Here is a 20,146-nt window from a genome sequence, read left to right on the forward strand (position 1 = left end):
CCAAATAGTGAATCACAAATGAGAAACTACATTCTGTAACCATCTGCTGGTATGTGGTTTGTGAAAGCAGTCCAGGTTGACGTATTCTCCAATTTGCACTCCCTCCACTTGAACTTCATTTGTTGCTGTCACAGAATAGACAGTTTGGGAGATAATATGCATCCTACTATTCCATGATCCAGTGAAAAATCAACACTCTTCACCAATGGTTGATTACACTTAGGTATTTTGAAATACAGAAATCAATTCTCATTTGAAGATCTTCCACACCAGGAGTGCCCAAATTATGGCCGGAGACCTGGCAGTCCAGACCTCAGGATCCAGGGAACTCAGTCCTATATGTAATATAATAAAATAAAAACAGAAAATGCTGGAAATAATCAGTAGGTCAGGCAGCATCAGTGGAGAGAGAAGCAGAGTTAACGTTTCAGGTCGATGACCCTCTCTCCACAGATGATGCCTGACCTGCTGAGTATTTCCAGCATTTTCTGTTTTTATTTTAGATTTCCAGCATCCGCAGTATTTTACTTTTGTATCAGTCCTATATGTGTTCATTTCAATTCACCAGATTCTCTTATTTCATATTGTGGTCTTGTAGGTTTGGAAAAGACTCTTCTCAATGCTGTTGCCTCATTGGAGGGTAATTCCTAAATCAGTACACTGAAATCTGTTTGTATCAATAGTTTGAGATATATGCAAATTAATGGGAACATTGATTTAATCTTTGTAGGCATTCCCCAAGGCTCCACAATACACACCTAAGTAGTCCACAAAGATAAAAAGCTTGGAGATCTCTGTTCTGCACTGTGTTCAACCTACCTATAAGCCATTTGTCACTGAAGAAAAGCTACGCAATAGACCCATAATAAATCAAAGTGTTGTAAGCACCAGCAAATAACAAAAAAAATTGAAAGTGACATGAATCATCAAAGTGTGCAGACATCACTTATTAGCCTAAATTTTCCCATATGGGTACAGTAAAGACTTGAATGGTTAGAAGCGAGTTTTAGACAGATTTAAATGGAAGTGTACTATTTGCATGTAATTTTATAAAGTCAGTTTATTAGTACTGTTTTAGGTGCAGATATGGATACATGCAGGGAACACACTTGTAGTGATATCATAACATTGTGCATGTGACAATTAGAAGGGAGTCAGAATAGGGTGACAACAATTCTAAAATCCTTTGGAAAGGCTCAAAAAGCATCTGAACCAATTAGCAGCCTTTACCAAGGCTGACGAGGGTAAGGAATAAAGAGTGACAGAAAAAATGTACCAAAAAACCCCAAGGTATAGGCATGAGTTCGCAGACAAGTGACAGTGCAGCCCAGCACCCAACAACTTGAAGTAGACACGGGCCTTCTTTTGGAGCATGCCTGGAAGGAGGTGGAGGCAAGTTGGAGGCCACATCTGACTGGTACTGCTACTTGCTGTGTCAGTTCTATGTCAAATGGTAGCTGCAGGTGTCCTACCAGCAGATGGCACAGCTCTGCATCTGGCTCTCTGTTGTCCTGAACCCTGTGAAGAAAGTTCCCTATGGTCTGCGTAACCTTCTCAATATCACCCCCCTATCTTACCTGCTTTCTCATTACCACGCATCAGCTCAGATTCTTTCACCTGCAGGAATAGGTAGTTCTGTTGAGGAAGTATTACCTGGTGATTCACAGAACACGAGTTGTACACACATCTGATGTTTGTGCATTACATTGAGTGATGTACCAGTTTATACAAAAGAGTGCCTAGGGTTGTTAGCGACTGATGGGTTTGCCAAAGTACATTTAAAGAGCTGTAAAATAAGATTTTTGAACACTTTTCAGGCCAAGTATGCCCTTTTTTTTTACTGATGTGGCTTAGCTTTTCAGGAGTATTCCCTGCAGTCCTCCCCCAGTGGCTGCAATAGTGCCAGAATGAGTTTTCTCATATGAATATTTCTTCTTTTTGGAGGAATAAAAGGAGAACAAATGGAGAGATTCCAAGCTGATCAGAATGCATGCGAGGTGTTCAGCACACCAGAATCTACAGGCAGAGCTGCACATACCTCTATTTATCAAAGGAGCACTGCCTGCAGAGACTCCAGTTTTTAAGGAATGCTGTGACTGAGGAATGCCAGTGGCTGTCAAGGGCATAGTAATTCTTAGCCTTACGCTTAGGGATCATTTCAGGCTGCCACTGGGGACATCACCAACAGGTTAGCTATCCATAGATGTGTAAGGTAAACACTTGGTTGCTTGAGCAAGTCAGTAAATTTCCTTACCCAAGGACAACTGACAGCAGCAGGAGAGGGCTTTGTAATTTTAGGGTGGCAGGATTCCTGAAGATTAGGGAATTATAGATTCTGCCCAAGTGGGACTATGTAGTTGCTTGCACCACCTAGAGGGACAGAAGAGGATTCGACCTTCTCTATATTCAGCTTGTTTGCAACCATCAACACCTGATTTTGCTCATCATTGCTTACTTCCCAGGCAGCTGTCACAATGGTTTAATTTCATGGCAATCCACTGACCCACCAATATTTGATCCATAATGGCAAGCCTCAGAGTGGCTCCTGGGCAGTCAAGACTAACCTTTATAGTCATGGCACATAACACTTTTGTGGTATTCCAGGAGACCGGTTTAGCACAAGCATAATGAGGTGGTGCTGTCAGGTCCCTGGATAGATCTAGAGGTATCTTGCAATGCAGCTCAGCTGAAGGTTTCAAGTATTGTTGCTACATGCTGCATAACTTCACTCTGCAAAGGGGTGCCAGAGGAGGAAGGCCCACAGGTGTATCAAGGGGACACCAAACTGAGCAGGAAGAGCCTACAGAAGCTGCAGAGCAGAAGCCAATGCTAGTTGCCAGATCCATTTTGCAAGCTCTCATAGAGGACATCTTCTGTGAATATGCAAATGTGTCCACTGTGGTAACAGTTCCGTCTACATCTTCCCATACCCTCCACAAATATGCCTTCAATCTTACACAAAATTCACAAAAATCACATTTGCCACATAATGAAACATGCTTACACACCTTTGTAAGAATCTCTACACAATACTACAGTTCAACCCAACTTAAATGTCAAACCATGATCAATATTTATTGCCATAGTACTTTCCCACTTAACCCTGGCTGGCAGCTAGGGTTAGTAGCTGCGTACTTCTTCTGGGTGTAGTGGCAGGAATACATGGCTGTTGAGTATGGCTATAAGCCTTTTGGGTTTGAGGTAGTCCTTTCCTCCCAGCAGCTAAGTCAGGCCAGTAGCGGGCTGCAAGATATTTGTCGGGCTTGGAAGAGAATTCATGAAAACCATCAATAAATTAAGTACTGGTAAAAGAAACACATCTTATAGTTATGGTTTAGGTTTATTCATTTAACTGATAGTTTAAACTGTGGTCCCAATTTTAAAGTGAGGCAAGAAATGAGTATGGGGCCGGCATCACGATCTCAAGCTTGACCTGGCATGCCGACGTGAAGCCCGGACCATTTTAAGAGCACTCCTGCTCTTCCTGGCCCTCAAGAAAATGTTCAAAACATAAACTGCACTTACCCTTTTGGCCCCCTTCTGGGCCTTCTGCTCCCTTGCAACCAGTGAGACCTGCATTGGATGGCAGTTAAAGTTAACTGTCCTGAGTTAAAATATAGTCGAGGTCTGAATGACCTCATCAGACCTCAATGAGGCCCCTGCCTGCCTGGTGCGAGGTCCTTGCCGGCTGGCCAGAAGGCACCTATTAAAATGGCGCATGGTGCAAGGCTAGAGAGGATCAGGTGAGTGCCACACGTCATGGATTTTAACCCCCGCAAGCTCCACTCTCATAGAGTATGGGGGATTAAAATCGGGGCTAGTGCTTCTGGACTGTATACTGCTTCACCAGCTGCTTGAAATAGAAAATTGGGAATATTAATGCACCCACATTATTTCAACTAGATTTTGAGAAAGAAAATATGGTATAATTAAATGCCCAGTTGGTTTTGGGCATGCCAACTATACAGAAAACTCTTAAAAAGAAAACACCTTAGGGTTCTGTACATCTTAGTTATATTAGAAATATACCTGTTTCCATCCTTTGAAAAAGATATGCATCTGGTGGGAGCACCTAACTGCTACAACACTGGAGTGTTGGACTTACAGTGAAAAGACTCAAGTTGAATTCCAAGCCTTGACTGACAAATGCATTGAATTTGAGCTGGAGGGCAAGTTTTATTCAGATTGGCTTGGTTGTTTTGGGAGAAAACTAGCCTGGAGGACCCTTTCTACATTAGCGAAGTGTACATTAAAGCAGAATGTCTAACAAATGAGATAAAAAGAACTGGTAACCTGAAATAATAATGGAAAATGCTGGAAATGCACAGCATGTCTGTCAGCATCTGAAAAAATAGGTTAATGATTTGGGTGTGGATGCTGCATAAGGACAATTCTGGTGAAGGGTCCACACCTGAAATGCGAATCTATTTTTTCCGATGTAAATGGACTTGCTGTGTATTTGAAGCATTTCTTGTTAATATGTCTTACTATTGATAGTGATCATGTCCATGAAGATGTCTGCAGGTTGGACCATGGGCTGCTCCATTGATTGATCATGAAATTGTGGATATGAAAGAAAAGGGAATAGAAGAGGATTTCTTTTTAAATTAAGATACGAGTGCATAAATTGGTTGACCTTATAGCATCATGAATTGCCAACACAGACAAACGTTCAGCTTTGTAATTAACATTAATAGATCTAAGTTCTAGGGAGAGGATCAAAAAGATCAAGTCACAAGTCAAACAGTATTCTTAAAACTATGAAAAGTGGTTGATGCGTTAACTATGATATATTATGGTGTGGGACACTCACATTTACATTTTTTACACTTAATACAAAAATAAAGCTTTCAAATACTGTTATTGTCCTGATATTTCTCAAACTGTTTAGGATATAAACAGTATAGCAGACGGGTACCCATATGCTGCCACCTTTTACAAATGATGAACCACTGCATCATGCAACTTCTACAGGTATATTTGTGGCAGTGAAATATGGTAACCAATGTTCCCGTTAAGCTGTGTGGCCACACAGCGATCAGGAGCTCCTGCGCAGGCCTCTCAACAGCTTTATAATGGAAAAAACTGTGCATACGCGGTAATTTGAATGGGCTGTGCAGTCCCTTAAAGCGGCTGTGCAACCCCCAAAAAATTAGTGGGATCATTGATGGTAACACATGGTTACGCATCTGCCATCCTCTATATATTTAACAGATACAATATTGTGGGTCTTTATGATTTAAATGTTTTCAGATGTTTTTCAACATAAATTTGATGTATTGTTTCCCAAGTGCCAATCAGAAATTGGCCCATTCTGACAGTTTGTTTATTCTAACATAAGAACATAAGAAATAGGAGCAGGAATAGGCCACTTGGCCCCTCGAGCCTGCTCCGCCATTCAACAAGATCATGGCTGATCTTGGGCTCAAAGCCACTTCCCTGCCCGCTCCCCAGAACCCTTCACTCCCTTATCTTGCAAAAATCTGTCTATTTTCACCTTAAATGTATTTAATGACCCAGCCTCCACGGCTCTCTAGGGCAGAGAATTCCACAGATTTACGACCCTCTGAGAGAAGGGTCTCAGTTCTAAAAAGGCGACCCTTTATTCTGAAACTATGCCCCGAGTTCTAGATTTCCCCACGAGGGGAAACATCCTCTCTGTATCTACCTTGTCGAGCTCCCTCAGTATCTTATATGTTTCAATAAGATCACCTCTCATTCTTCTAAATTCCAATGAGTATAGGCCCAACCTGCTCAACCTTTCTTCATAAGTCAACCCCCTCATCTCTGGAATTAACCTAGTGAATTGCCTCTGAACTGCCTCCAATGCAAGTATATCCTTCCTTAAATAAGGATACCAAAACTGTACGCAGTACTCAAGGTGTGATCTCACCAATACCCTGTACAGTTGTAGCAGGACTTCCCTGCTTTTATACTCCAACCCCCTTGCAATAAAGGCCAACATTCCATTTGCCTTTTTCTGGCTGAAGTGGACATCAAACACAATGGCACAGAATATGCTGGGCTGTAGTGCCATAGTAGTGGCAGAATATTTGCGAATATCATTACTATCACTACTAAAGTCCCAGGAAATTACGAAGTTAGTGAATAAGGCCTCTGTTATAACAACGGCATAATTTCTGGGGACAAAGGATCATTATTCAAGCTCTGCCTCTTATTGGAAACAGCGGTGAGGGCCAATTTACTGCGGTGAGGGTCAGTTTTATTGCCGCTTCCAGGAAAGCCGTTTCTGAAGGACATTAGTGAACCCGTTAGGTTTTTATGACAATCAGCAGTTTTCATGGTCATTTTCAGGTGCTATCCCACAAATTATCATAATTATTATCATAACTATTAAATTCACTTTTACAACCTGCCATGGTGGGATGAACCCAGGTTGCTAATCCAATACCATAGTCACTAGGCTATCCTACTGGCCTGATCTCCCACTGGTGTGGCCCATACACACCCTTGTGAAGGCTGCTGTGCTCACTCACTGCCAGCATAACCAGCCGCTATTACAATGCCGGGTCCTGATTGAGGCTCCGGACTGGGAACTCCCTGCGTAGTGTGTCCCTGCCTCTGGCTCAGCCCCCTGGCCTTGAAAGTAATAGAGGAAGTTCTACCCATTACATGACAGAGGCCTGGCACAACTGTCTCTGATATTTTCCATGGGAACCGCTGGTCTCCCAATGGAATTATCATAGAGTTGCAGCTGAAAACCAGAAGAACCTCCGTGGGATTTCTGCCCCCAAAATGTGTCTCAGCCCCAACCTTAGAATAGTGCCCCCTACTGCACCATTGTGGCATTTCTTTGATTCCCCACACCAAGCATCCTGTGACCTCTTGGAATAAGATTAGAAACATAGAAAAATAGGAGCAGGAGTAGGCCATTTGGCCCTTCGAGCCTGCTCTGCCATTCAATATTATCATGGCTGATCCTCTATCTCAGTACCATATTCCCGCTCTTTCCCCATACCCCTTGATGTCTTTTGTGTCTAGATTGTCAGTTAGTGCCAAATTAGACAGTTTGTGCTGTAGATCCATGCCTACTTAGAACTGAATTTGGACTGCACAAATTCATTTTACATAGGCCCTTACAGCCAGAGATTACTTTCAACTGAGAATCCAGGTCCCAGAGGCAAGGCCAGTGTCTAACTGACTGCACCACCCAGTTCCTTCTGAAACCATCTGTTATTAGTCAAATTTATTTCAGTTAATCTTACCAAACAATTCATGAAATATAAGGTGCCTTTTTTTAGTACAAATCAGAATAAGTTTCTAAAAAATAATTCCATGAAGCATACAGGATTGTAAACATATTAATTAATAGCCTTAAAAGACTGTTGAAGGTGTAAGTCAAATAAACAGCAGTCTACATTACAAGAAGCTACAGAGCCCCCTTACGCTGCTTATTAATCTGTGCTTTTCTAGTAGTTATTCTGACCAAACATAGCATCCAAAATCCCATGGTTAGCTCCACATGAATATTTTGGACCCTTTCCAATGTTACTAGATTGGCGAGGGTGGGGGGGGGTGGTGGGGGGGTGGGGGTCGTGAGGGGCTAGGAACAAGAAATTTCACTGCTGCACTGCTGTGCTAGTGGGCTGACAAGGCTCTGGTAATGCAGCAAAACTTTGAAAAAACACTGGATTCCCTTCTGCTGGTTTTGACAATGTAATCAATCATTCTGCAATCAATTGCACTGTGAAACCAGACTTTAATTTTTTGAAACAACAACAGAAAATGCTGGAAACACTCAGCAGGTCAGGCAGCATCGTGGAGAGAGAATCAGAGTTAATGTTTCAGGTCGATGACTCTTCGTCAGAACTGGGAAAAGTTGGAGAAGTAACAGATATTTAAGCAAATGCAGGGCAGGGAAAGGTGGGAGGGCAGGAAAGAACAAAGGGAAGGTTTGTGATAGGGTGGAAGGCAGCAGAGATTGAAAGACAAAAGGGATGATGGTGCAAGGCAAAAGGAGATGGTAATGGGACAAGATAAGAAATAAAAGATGACTCTAGATGAGGTGTAAATGGCAATGGCAGAATCATCAACTGCTGCCAGGTGAGAGAGAAAAGAAAACATGGGGGCCGAGGTTATAGTCTGAAATTGTTGAACTCGATGTTGAGTCCAGAAGGCTGTAAAGTGCCGAATGGAAAGATGAGTTGCGGTTCCTCGAGCTTACGTTGAGCTTCGTTGGAACAGTGTAAGAGGCCGAGGACGGAGAGGTCAGAGTGGGAGTGGAGTGGAGAATTAAAGTGACAGGTGACCAGAAGTTCGGGGCCACGCTTACAGACTGAACGGAAGTGTTCCACAAAGTGGTGACCCAATCTTCGTTTGGTCTCCCCAATGTAGAGGTGACCGCATCGTGAGCAGCAAATACTAATTTGCAAGTACAGGAAACTTTGTGCTATCTGGAGGTGAGTTATCCGGCAATCTGGAGCCACCGGCAAAAATCAGCAGCCGTTTTTTATTCTTTTTGTTTGTTTTTTTTGCTTTGTTTGAACAGTCAAGCTGTGCAAGGTCTGTAGCTATAGCAACAGCTTCAGCTACAGAGCTTTAGGGCCACACCCGAGTGTTTAGAAGCTGTTGCTAAGCAACAGTGTTTGTTGTCAAATACGGCGATAAGAATCTCCGTATCTCTCAACATTAACTCTGGAGAGTACGTCAGTTTTGAGGCAACGGCAGCAGCTCGGTCCTGTGGGTGCCGGATAGCACACAGTTTCCTGTAGTACAAGTAAATCGTTGTTTCACCTGAAAGGAGTGTTTGGGGCCCTGGACAGTGGGAAGGGAGAAGGTTAAAGGGCGGGTGTTGCATCTCCTGCGCTTGCACGTGAAGGTGCCGGGTGAAGGGGCAGGGGTGTTGGGGTGATAGAGGAGTGGACCAGGATGTCACGGAGGGAGCTTTGGAATACTGAAAGGGGAGAGGAGGGGAAGATGTGTTTGGTGGTGGGATCACGCTGGTGGTGGCCGAAATGGCGGAGGATGATCCGTTGAATGTGGTGGGGTGAAAGGTGAGGACAAGGGGAACCCTATTGTGGTTCTGGGAGGGAAGGGAAGGGGTGAGAGCAGAAGTGTGGGAAATGGAATGGACACGGTCGAGGGCCAATCAACCACAGTAAAGGGGAATCAGTTGAGGAAAAAGGAAGGCATATCGGAAGCACTATTATGGAAGGTGGCATCATCAGAATGGACACGGTGGAGACGGAGAAACTGGGAGAATGGAATAGAGTCCTTACAGGGCGTAGGGTGGGAGGAAGTGTAGTCCAGGTAGCTGTGGGAGTCAGTGGGCTTATAGTGGATGTTTGTCGATAGTCCATCCCCAGAAATGGAGACAGAGAAGTCAAGGAAGTGAAGGGAATAGACAGAAATGGACCATGTGAAGGTGAGGGAAGGGTGAAAATTGGAAGCAAAGGGGTCGATTTTCATTGACCCGTGGAGTCGGGATTGGAGGCGGCGGGGGTTAAAGTCCCGAATTCGGGTGTCCCGACACCATCCCGCCCCCAACCCGCCTCCATGTAAGTTTCAAAGAGGCGGGTACCCGCCCCACACTGAGACCCACCTACCAAAGGCGGGAAGGGATTAGTGCCAATTAACTGCCTGTTAACAGGTAGTTAACAGGCAGTTTTTAGCCTAATCTCTATTTTAAAGCTTGAAGTGTGGGATTCCCGATGGCTCCAAACCACGCCAAGTTAGAGGTGTCGGGCCGTCGGGTTGAAGGACTTGGAGGGGTCGAGGTGTCGGTGTTCAGGTGAGTGATGTGTGCATGAGTGCAAAGGTAAGTGTGTTTGGTGTGTCTAAAGTGTGTAAAGAAGTTTAAATTACCTGTACTTACTGTTAAGTCTGTGTGTTCCAGTTGTATTAAGATTAATTACTGACACAGACTACAAGAATAAAGTTCAACAGGTCTTTACTAGTTGGAGGTCAGGACTATACTAAATACAATATCACTACACAGTACTTATATACCGGTGGTCACCACCGGTATTACGTATACAGCAGCCAGAGAAAGTAGTACATCTCTTAAGGTGGAACAGGCTTAAGTTCTCTTAAGGTGGAACAGGTTACATACACCACAATCCTCCCTTTTTAGCTTAACAGTCATATCCCCATTTAACATAACATAATAACATATATACATATATAACTTCAGGTATAAACAGTTCAAAGGTTCAGTCTCTCAGGAGGCCTTCTGATTCGGTTTGGATAACGCCTTTCAGTGGTCTCTGATTCTTGTTGCTGAGGTGACTCTTCTTGTTGGTTTCCTATGTATTGGACGTCATCATCAGGTACAGTACCTGGCGAGGTAGATGCTTCAGGTTCATTAACGTCTTCCACAGTTGTCTCTGTCGCAACCATGGGTTCGACCCTTGCTCTTGATTCTACCAGTTGATCCGCATGACGCCTTATCACATTGTTACCAATATCTACTGTGTACATCAGAGGTCCTTGTCTGGCCCGAATTGTTCCGGACTGCCATTTTTCGTTTCCATAGCCCCTTGCCAACACTGGTTGTCCTACATCGAAACTTCGAGTGGACTTGTTATTAATATGCCGGAACTGTTTGTTTTCCACTTCCCTCCGCACATTTGGTTTTAACAAGTCCAACCTGGACCGCAACCTCCTGTTATAAAACATCATGGCAGGACTTTGGTTAGTCACTGCATGAGCGGCGTTTCGATATGCCATTAGGAAATTGTCCACCTTGTGTTGTAACGGAATCTGATCATCGTTCATGGCCTTTATTGCCTTTTTGAATGTTTGGACAAATCTCTCGGCCAACCCGTTTGTCACCGGATGATATGGGGCAGAGGTATAATGTTTCACCCCATTCTTCTTTAAGAATTTTTGGAATTCTTCCGACACGAACTGTGGTCCGTTGTCTGAACATATCTGTTCTGGCAATCCGTTCCTTGCGAATATTGTTCTTAACACCGCAATTGTCTTTTCTGAAGTAGTGGTATTCATCTTGATCACTTCTGGCCATTTGGAATGTGCGTCCACCGCAATTAGGAACATGGAGTCCATGAATGGACCAGCAAAGTCAATATGTACGCGTTGCCATGGGGCTGAAGGCCATTCCCATGGATGTAGCGGTGCGATTGGAGGTGCATTTTACACTTTTTGGCACCCAGCGCAGCTTTTTGTCAACTCCTCTATCTGTTGGTCAATGCCCAGCCACCATACATAAGCCCTAGCAAGACTTTTCATCTTAACTCCCCCCAGATGACCTTCATGCAGTTCCTTTAGAACTCTTTCCCGTAACTTGGGAGGAATAATCACTCTTGTCCCGTACAGCAAAGTACCATGGCAGACGGACAGCTGGTCTCGCCTTGCCGAGAATGCTGGTAACAGAGGATCACCATGTGTTGGCCATCCCTTCACTGTCACCTCGTAAACTCGGGACAGTGTCGGGTCGTTCCTGGTTTCTCTTTCAATACTTGCATTGGTGACTGGTAAACACTCGATGATGGTCGAATGAAATAACTCAACAGGGTCAACTTTCGTCGTCTCTTCTGCTTCAGGTAGTGGCAGGCGCGACAGCCCATCAGCATTGCCATGCTGCTTTGTACCTTTGAATTCTATTTGATATTGATTTGCCCCTAGGAAAAGGGACCATCTCTGGAGTCGCTGTGCTGTCATCACCGAAACACCCTTCTTAGGGTTAAAAATGGATACCAACGGCTGATGGTCTGTCAGGAGTGTGAATTTTTGGCCCTGCAGGTAATGATTAAACTTCTTCACTCCCCATACAAGGCTGAGAGCCTCCCTATCGATCTGCGCATAGTTGCGCTCAGCGGAGGTCAATGATCTGGATGCAAACGCGACTGGCCTTTCCGTGCCATTTGGCAACTTGTGTGAGAGTACTGCCCCAATACCATATGGAGAAGCATCACAAGCCAACCGAATAGGCAGTGTCGGGTTGGAAGTGAGCCAACACTTCCTCTGAGGTGATCAATTCTTTGCTTTTGCGAAATGCCTTCTTACAGTTTTCGCTCCATTCCCATGGTACCCCCTTCTGTAAAAGAACGTTCAGCGGGTGCAGTACCGTGGATAGATTCGGTAGAAACTTATGGTAATAGTTAATCAATCCCAGAAACGACCTCAACTGAGAGACATTATCCAGAGCGGGAGCCTTTACAACTGCCTCTATCTTGTCAGGAGACTTATGAAGCCCCTCCCGGTCAATGACATGACCACAGTACGAGATCCGCTTCTGAAAGAACTCACATTTCTGCTGATTAACTCTCAGTCCATACTCTTTCAGTCTGTTGAGCACCAGTTCCAAGTTTGCGAGGTGTTCTTCATCACCATCACCTGTAATCAGAATATCGTCCAGGTAACATTGTGTGCCTGGAATTCCCTGTAATACCTGCTCCATGGCCCTCTGCCAAATTGCCGGAGCCGATGCCACTCCAAAAGCCAGCCTATTATACCGGTACAAACCTCTATGCGTGTTGATCGTGAGGTACTGGCGTGACTCTTCTTCAACCTCCATCTGCAAGTACGCCTGCGCCAGGTCTATCTTGGTGAAGTGTTTCCCGCCAGACAACGAAGCAAAAATATCCTCAATCCGCGGAAGCGGACACTGCACCGTGTGAAGCACCGGATTAACGGTGATCTTGAAATCTCCACAGATGCGAACCTTCCCTGGTTCTCCTGGCTTGTTGCTCGAAGGACGTTTCATAACGGGAACAATGGGCGTAGCCCACTCACTCCAATCTACCTTAGACAGTACACCTGAACGTTCTAGCGCTTCCAGTTCCGCTTCTACAGTAGGTCGTATTGCATAGGGTACCGGTCTGGCTTTGAAAAATTTTGGTTGTGCATGTTCATCAATCTTGATGTTTGCCGTAATTCCTTTCAGTGTTCCCAGTCCTTGCTGGAACACCTCTTTAGCATCATCCAATATTTTGGACAATCGTTTAGGTTTGACATCTGTTTCCCCGGAATGTACCGTTAGTGCTTTTAAGGAGTGCCAGTCCATATTCATTTTCCTAATCCACTCCCATCCCAGTAGTGGTGGACCTCCTTCAGGTAGCACATATAAGTCCATTACTTGGCTTTCTTCGCCCTTGTGGACCACTTTTACCTCTATCTTTCCGATGGGGTACACTCTTTGCCCCGTGTATGTTTTCAATATAATCTCCGTATCCCGTAGGGGAATATGTTGGAATAACCTTTTGTAATCCTTCTTATTCATGACCGTCAATGCCGATCCAGTGTCCAATTCCATCTTTACTTGGACTCCTGCTATCTGAAGAGTGACCCAAATTGTCTGGAGATCTGCATCCTTACCAACGTTGTGTACTCTTAAGCTACCCAGTTCATTACCGCTAGTGTCTGAATCTGACTTCTGTTCGTTCGAACTGGTCTTTGTCACCTTGTGCACCTTTATGTATTTTCCTTGCGGTGACTTTTTGTTGCTGGTCTTCTTTCCTGACCGGCATACTTTAGCTATGTGGCCAAGCCTGCCACACGTTCTGCATTCTTGGTTTTTAAACCAACACTGGTTCTGATCGTGTATTGTCTTTCCACAACGATAACATTTTACAGTACTCGAACCCAATTTATTTGTACTGAGTTCCGGTGACCGTAGCTGCATTGTTGCCGTGCCTCTCGCTGCGGCTTCGTGTGCTGCTGCCATAGTGACCGCTTTCTCAAGCGTCAGCTCATTCTCCTCGAGCAGTCGCTTTTGTGTATCTTCTTTTAATAATCCACACACAAATTTATCTCTTAGCGCTTCTGTTAGTCCCGTTCCAAACTGACAGTACTTTGCTAGCTTACGCAATTCCATTAAATATTCAGCATTGCTTTCATCCTTCAGCTGCCTTCTGCTGTAAAATTTAAATCGTTCCGCTAGCATCAGCGGCGTGGGGTTTAGATGATTTTTCAGGACAGTAACAATCTCCTCGAACGTCTTATCCACCGGTTCATCTGGTGATAAAAGGTGTTTCAATTGCCCGTATGTCTTCGCACCCATTAAGTTTAATAAAGTTAGTGCTTTCTCTGCATCTGGGATTTTATTTGCTTTACAATAATTTTGTATGCGTTCTACATACATGGCCCAATCTTCAATGTCGCTATCAAAGGTATTAATGTTCCCATGTTTAGGCATCGTTGCAATTTATTTTATCCCAAGATGGCGGCTTCCCGCTCTTGTCTTCGTCCTCCGCCTACAAAATGGCGGTTTTCCCGCGCTTGGCGGTCTTCACCCACTGGCTGCAATGGAGTTTGGTGTGCCGCTGCTGCTCCCCTTTCCCAGCGGTTAGTAACTCCCCCGACGCTGTCTCCGCTTCACCGCGGCTCCCTCGGGCATTCGCGCTTCCCCGATGTCGCGCCTCGCAGCCCTTCTTGCAGCCCGGTTATTAGCACCGGCTGCGTTCGCCTTCACCGCGGCTCTCGCGCCTTCAGTCACCCCAGACGCTGCGCCTTTTTGGCCCGAAAGCGGCCCTTATCACCAGCCGCGATCGATGTCCCCGCGCTGCGCCTTTCGGCCCGAATACGGCCCGGTCCTTATCTCCGGTCGCGATCGATCTCACCGCCCTTATTCCTCCGTCTTCCTCCCCCCCGTCTGTACAGCCAACGCGGCCAACTTTCTGCTCGCGTCGCTGACCGGCTTACCCACCACCGAGGTAGAAAGAAGATAGCTGACTGCCGCTGATGGAGGCTTCGAGTTCAGGATGTCTTCTGCACTCCGGGTTCTCGATGCCTGCCGCACGACGTGTCTTCCAGCAGGGTGATGAGGGTGGATGCCTCTCTTCGACGCCCGTTCTGTGGACGAAGCCGCCGTGGGTATAAACTGCCGCAGGGTAAGAATCGGACTCGTCGCCACTGTTAAGTCTGTGTGTTCCAGTTGTATTAAGATTAATTACTGACACAGACTACAAGAATAAAGTTCAACAGGTCTTTACTAGTTGGAGGTCAGGACTATACTAAATACAATATCACTACACAGTACTTATATACCGGTGGTCACCACCGGTATTACGTATACAGCAGCCAGAGAAAGTAGTACATCTCTTAAGGTGGAACAGGTTACATACACCACACTTACCTTTACAGCCTTCCTTCCTTTAGGTTTCGGGAGTCCATCATCTAACCGGCACAGAAAGCAGAATGGCTGCGATCTGCCAAAAGTGACAGCCTGCAGCTTTCTATGCCGGTGAGATTTCTAACTGAGTCTGTGTAGAAGGACTCAGGTTAGAAGTAAGACTGTCAGTGTTTGACAGCTTCAAACAGTTGTGAAACACTGATATTTCATCTGTCAAAACATCTTGACAGATGAAATTTCAGTCTGTGACGTTACCTGTTGCCGGGTGGCCCTTAATTGGCCTGCTGAGCCCGCTGGGCGGGCTCAACAAGGTCAATCAAGTTAAAATTGCGTGGATTGGCCGCATCTTGCTGGAGGTGGGACTATAACAAAGTCCCGCCTCCTTCCCGACTTCTGAATGAAAATCACCCCCAATGTGTATGAAATTTTCTAGTTCAAGGCGAGAGCAGGAAACGGCACCAATACAGTCATCAATGTATCGGAAAAAGAGGTGAGTGAGGCAACCCGAGCGGGACAGGAAGAAAGAGTGTTTCACATATCCCACAAAAAGGCAGGCATAGCTAGGGCCCATGCAGGTCCCCATAGCAGCAACACCTTTAATTTGGAGGAAGTGAGTGAAGTCAAAGGAGAAGTTGTTCAATGTGAGAACAAGTTCAGCCAGGCTGTGGAGGGGGACTGGTTGGGCCTCTGTTCAAGGAAGAAGTAGAGCGCCCTCAGGCTGTCCTGGTGGGGGATGGAGATGTAGAGGGATTGGATGTCCGTAGTGAAAAAGAGACGATTAATTTTCTGAATTGGCCCTCCCACCCAGCCACACCCTCTTGTCCTCGTTTGCTAAGGACCCATTTGTAGGTGGAAGTATTGGCCTGGAATTTGCAGTCAGCAGCAAAGCGAAGGTGTTCGCTGCTGCACAAGGATCTCACAATCCCTGTGTTGAGAACTTTGGGTTTTCCGACCTTGAATGGGGATCCCCTTGTTCAAACTGCAGTGACGGCAACAAAAGCAGTCAATCAAAAGGCAGAATTCTCACAGATAGTGAACAAGGAAGTGAGTAAGCTTTCAAATTCTAACTTTTTTAAATAGTTAGAGAGAGCAAAAGAAAGATTGGGGCTTTCACATGGGGAAAAGGCAAACCTGAAATAAAGATGGACAAACTTTTAAAAAAATGTAACTTTTTTTGTTGAAAAGTTTCTTAAAAATTTTAATTTTTATTAAAATGGACAAATTTCACACTGCACAAAATTAAAATTAGTTTTCCAGGCCCTTAATATTTGTTTAGCAGTAATAACATTGTTTAAACCCCAATTATACCTAATCCCTTTGGGTCGAACCTTTAGGGGGCAATTTAACGGCGTTCTTACTGCGGAAGAGCCGAAGTTTTTGTCAGTTTCCCTGATTTGGGTGATTACACTGATTGCAGGCTTTGGGGTGGGAGGGAAACTTCAGGATTTCCACATGTGCCTGCGCCTGCACCAAATCCCGAAATTAGGGTCAGTTTCAAAGGCGGAATGGCGGCGAAGGCTGCCAGTTCGTTGTCATCCCGACCACAAATTCCAGGCCATTATATCCTCCCAAAACTACCAGGATTATCAATCATAGAATTATAGAATGATACAGCACAGAAGGAGGAAATTTGGCCCATCATGCCTGTGCCAGCTCTTTGAAAGAGCGATCCAATTAGTCCCACTCCACTACCCTTTCCCCAGACCCCTGGAAAATGTTCCACATCAAGTTTACTTCCAATTCCCTTTTGAAAGTTAATATTAAATCTGCTTCCACCACCCTTTCAGGCAGTGCATTCAGATCATAACAACTTGCTGTGTTAAAAAAAATTCTCCTCATCTCACCTCTGGTTCTTTTGCCAATTACCTGCAATCTGTGTCCTCTGGTTACTGACCCTTCTGACACTGGAAACAGTTTCTCTTTTTTTTACTCTATCAAAATCCTTCATGATTTTGAACACCTCTATCAAATCTCCCCTTAACCTTCTCTGCTCTAAGGAGAAGAACTCCAGCCTCTCTAGTGTCTCCACGTAACTGAGGTCCCGCATCCCTTGTACCAATCTAGCAAATATGCCCTGCAATTTCTCTAAATCCTTGGCATCCTTCCTAAAGTGTGGTGCCCAGAATTGAACACAATACTCCAGCTGAGGCCTAACCAGTGTTTTATAAAGGTTTCGCATAACTTCCTTGCATTTGTACTCTATGGGGTCGATTTTCATTGATCCGTGGAGTCAGGACTGGAGGCGTGCGGGGGTTAAAGTCCCGAATTCAGGGGTCCCGACACCATCCCGCCCCCAACCTGCCTCCATGTAAGTTTCAAAGGAGGCGGGTACCTACCCCGCACTGGGACCCGCCTACCCGAGGCGGGAAGGGATTAGTGCCAATTAACTGCCTGTTAACGGGTAGTTAACGGGCAGTTTTTAGCCTAATCCCTATTTTAAAGCTTGAAGTATGGGATTCCAGACAGCTCCAAACCACGCCAAGTTAGAGGAGTCGGGCCGTCGGGTTGAAGGACTTGGAGGGGTCGAGATGTCAGTGTTCAGGTGAGTTATGTGTGCATGAGTGCAAAGGTAAGTGTGTTTGGTGTGCCTAAAGTGTGTAAAGAAGTTTAAATGACCTGTTCTTACCTTTACAGCCTTCCTTCCTCTCGGTTTCAGGAGTCCATCATCTAACCGACACAGAAAGCAGAATGGCTGCGATCTGCCAAAAGTGACAGCCTGCAGCTTTCTGTGCCGGTGAGATTTCTAACTGAGTCTGTGTTGAAGGACTCAGGTTAGAAGTAAGACTGTCAGTGTTTGACAGCTTCAAACAGCTGTGAAACACTGATATTTCATCTGTCAAAACGTCTTGATAGATGAAATTTCAGTCTGTGACGGCACCTGTTGCCGGGTGGCCCTTAATTGGCCTGCTGAGCCCGCTGGGCGGGCTCAACAAGGTCAATCAAGTTAAAATCGCGTGGATTGGCTGCATCTCGATGGAGGCAGGACTACAACCCTGAAAGTTGTAGTCCCGCCTCCTTCCTGACTTCTGAATGAAAATCACCCCCTATGCCTCTGTTTATAAAGCCAAGGATACCTTATGCCTTTTTAACAGCCTTCTCAACTTGTCCTGCCACCTTCAAAGACTTGTGAACGTACACCCCCAGGTCTCTCTGTTCCTGCACTCCCTTTAAAATTGTACCATTTTGTTTATATTGCCTCTCCTCATTCTTCCTACCAAAATGAATCACTTCACACTTCTTTGCATTAAATTGTATCTGCCATGTGTCTGCCCATTTCACCAGTCTGTCTATGTCTATGTCCTCCTGAAGTCTATTACTATCCTACTCACTGTTTACTACATTCTGAGTTTTGTGTCATCTGCAACTTTAAAATTTATGCTCTGTATACCCAAGTCCAGGTCATTAATGTATATCGTTACTATTGAATCTGCTTCCACCACCCTTTCAGTCAGTGCATTCCAGATCATAACAACTTACTGTGTAAAAAGAATTCTCCTCATCTTGCCTCTGGTTCTTTTGCTAATTACCTTAAATCTACGTCCTCTGGTTACCGACCCTTATGCCTCCTTATTTACTCTATCAAAACCTTTCATGGTGTTCATGAAAGGTGTCCATATAGGTGTTTATGGTTTTGAACACCTATATTAAATCTCCCCTGAACCTTCTCTGCTCTAAGGAGAACAACTCAGCTTCTCTAGTCTCTCCATGTAACTGAAGTCGCTCATCCCTGGTGAGATTCTAGTAAATCTCTCTTGCACCCTCTCTAAGGTCTTGACAGCCTTCCTAAAGTGTGGTGTCCAGAATTGCACAATACTCCAGCTGGGGCCTAACCAGTGATTTACAAAGCTTTAGCATGACTTCTTTGCTTTTGTATTCTATGCCTCTGTTTATAAAACCAAGGATACCATATGCTTTTTTAACAGTCTTCTCAATTTGTCCTGCCAGCTTCAAAGATTTGTGTACATATACCCCAGGTCTCTCTGTTCCTGCAGTCCCTTTAAAATGGTACCATTTCATTTATATTGCCTCTCCTCATTTTTCCTACCAAAATGCATCACTTCACACTCACGCCACACAAGTGCCTGGCAATGACCATCTCCAACAAGAGAAAGTCTAACCACCTCCCCTTGACAATCAATGGCATTACCATCATCGAATTGCCTACTATCAACATCCTAGGGGGGTCACCATTCACCAGAAACTTAACTGGACCAGCCACATAAATACTTTGGCTACAAGAGCAGGTCAGATGCTAGATATTCTACGGTGAGTGACTCACATCCTGACTCCCCAAAGCCTTTCCACCATCTACAAGGCACAAGTCACGAGTGTGATGGAATACACTCCGCTTGCCTGGATGAGTACAGATGCAACAACATTCAAGAAGCTTGATTGACACCCCATCCAGCACTTTAAACATTCACTCCTTCCACCACCAGCATACCGTGGCAGCAGTGTGTACCATCTACAAGATGCACTGCAGCAACTCGCCAAGGCTTCTTCAACAACACCTCCAAAACCCACGACCTCTTCCACCTAGAAGAACAAAGGCAGCAGGCGCATGGGAACACCACCACCTCCAAGTCACACACCATCCTGACTTGGAAATATATCGCCGTTCCTTCATCGTTGCTGGGTAAAAATCATGGAACTCCCTCCCTAACAGCACTGTGGGAGTACCTTCACCACACGGACTGCAGCGGTTCAAGAGGTGGCTCATCCCCACCTTCTCAAGAGCAATTAGGGATGGGCAATAAATGCTGGCCTTGCTAGCAATGCCCATATCCTGTGAATTAATTAAAAAAAAACTTCTCTGCATTAAATTGCATCTGCCCTGAGTCGACCTATTTTACCAGTCTGTGTTTATGTCTTCCTCAATGGGGCTGAAAAAGGGCAGTACCTGCTGTATCTGGGCTCTACCCCAAATTCCAGTGTTTCCCCAAATTTACTGCCAGTGTACCACTAAACTGCCCTACCCTGGAATTTTGGAGCCAGTGGGGGAGAAATTTGTGTGTTTAGCGCCACACATTAGCGCCATGAGATGGTGCTAAAATGCCGTTCAGTGCTCTACCGGCAGCTGATGGCAGTTCC

At 45.1% G+C, this 20,146-nt stretch overlaps 1 protein-coding gene across 2 annotated transcripts in view; it reads right to left on the reverse strand.

Annotated features, from left to right (window-relative positions):
* nkain2 (sodium/potassium transporting ATPase interacting 2) overlaps window positions 1–20,146 on the reverse strand; it is a 1,023,309-nt gene that overhangs the window by 30,912 nt on the left and 972,251 nt on the right. The window lies entirely within an intron of this gene.

Source organism: Somniosus microcephalus, chromosome 9 (genome assembly GCF_052327205.1).
Source record: "Somniosus microcephalus isolate GS21.2 chromosome 9, FLI_Smic_1.0, whole genome shotgun sequence".
Taxonomy (NCBI): Eukaryota; Metazoa; Chordata; class Chondrichthyes; order Squaliformes; family Somniosidae; genus Somniosus; species Somniosus microcephalus.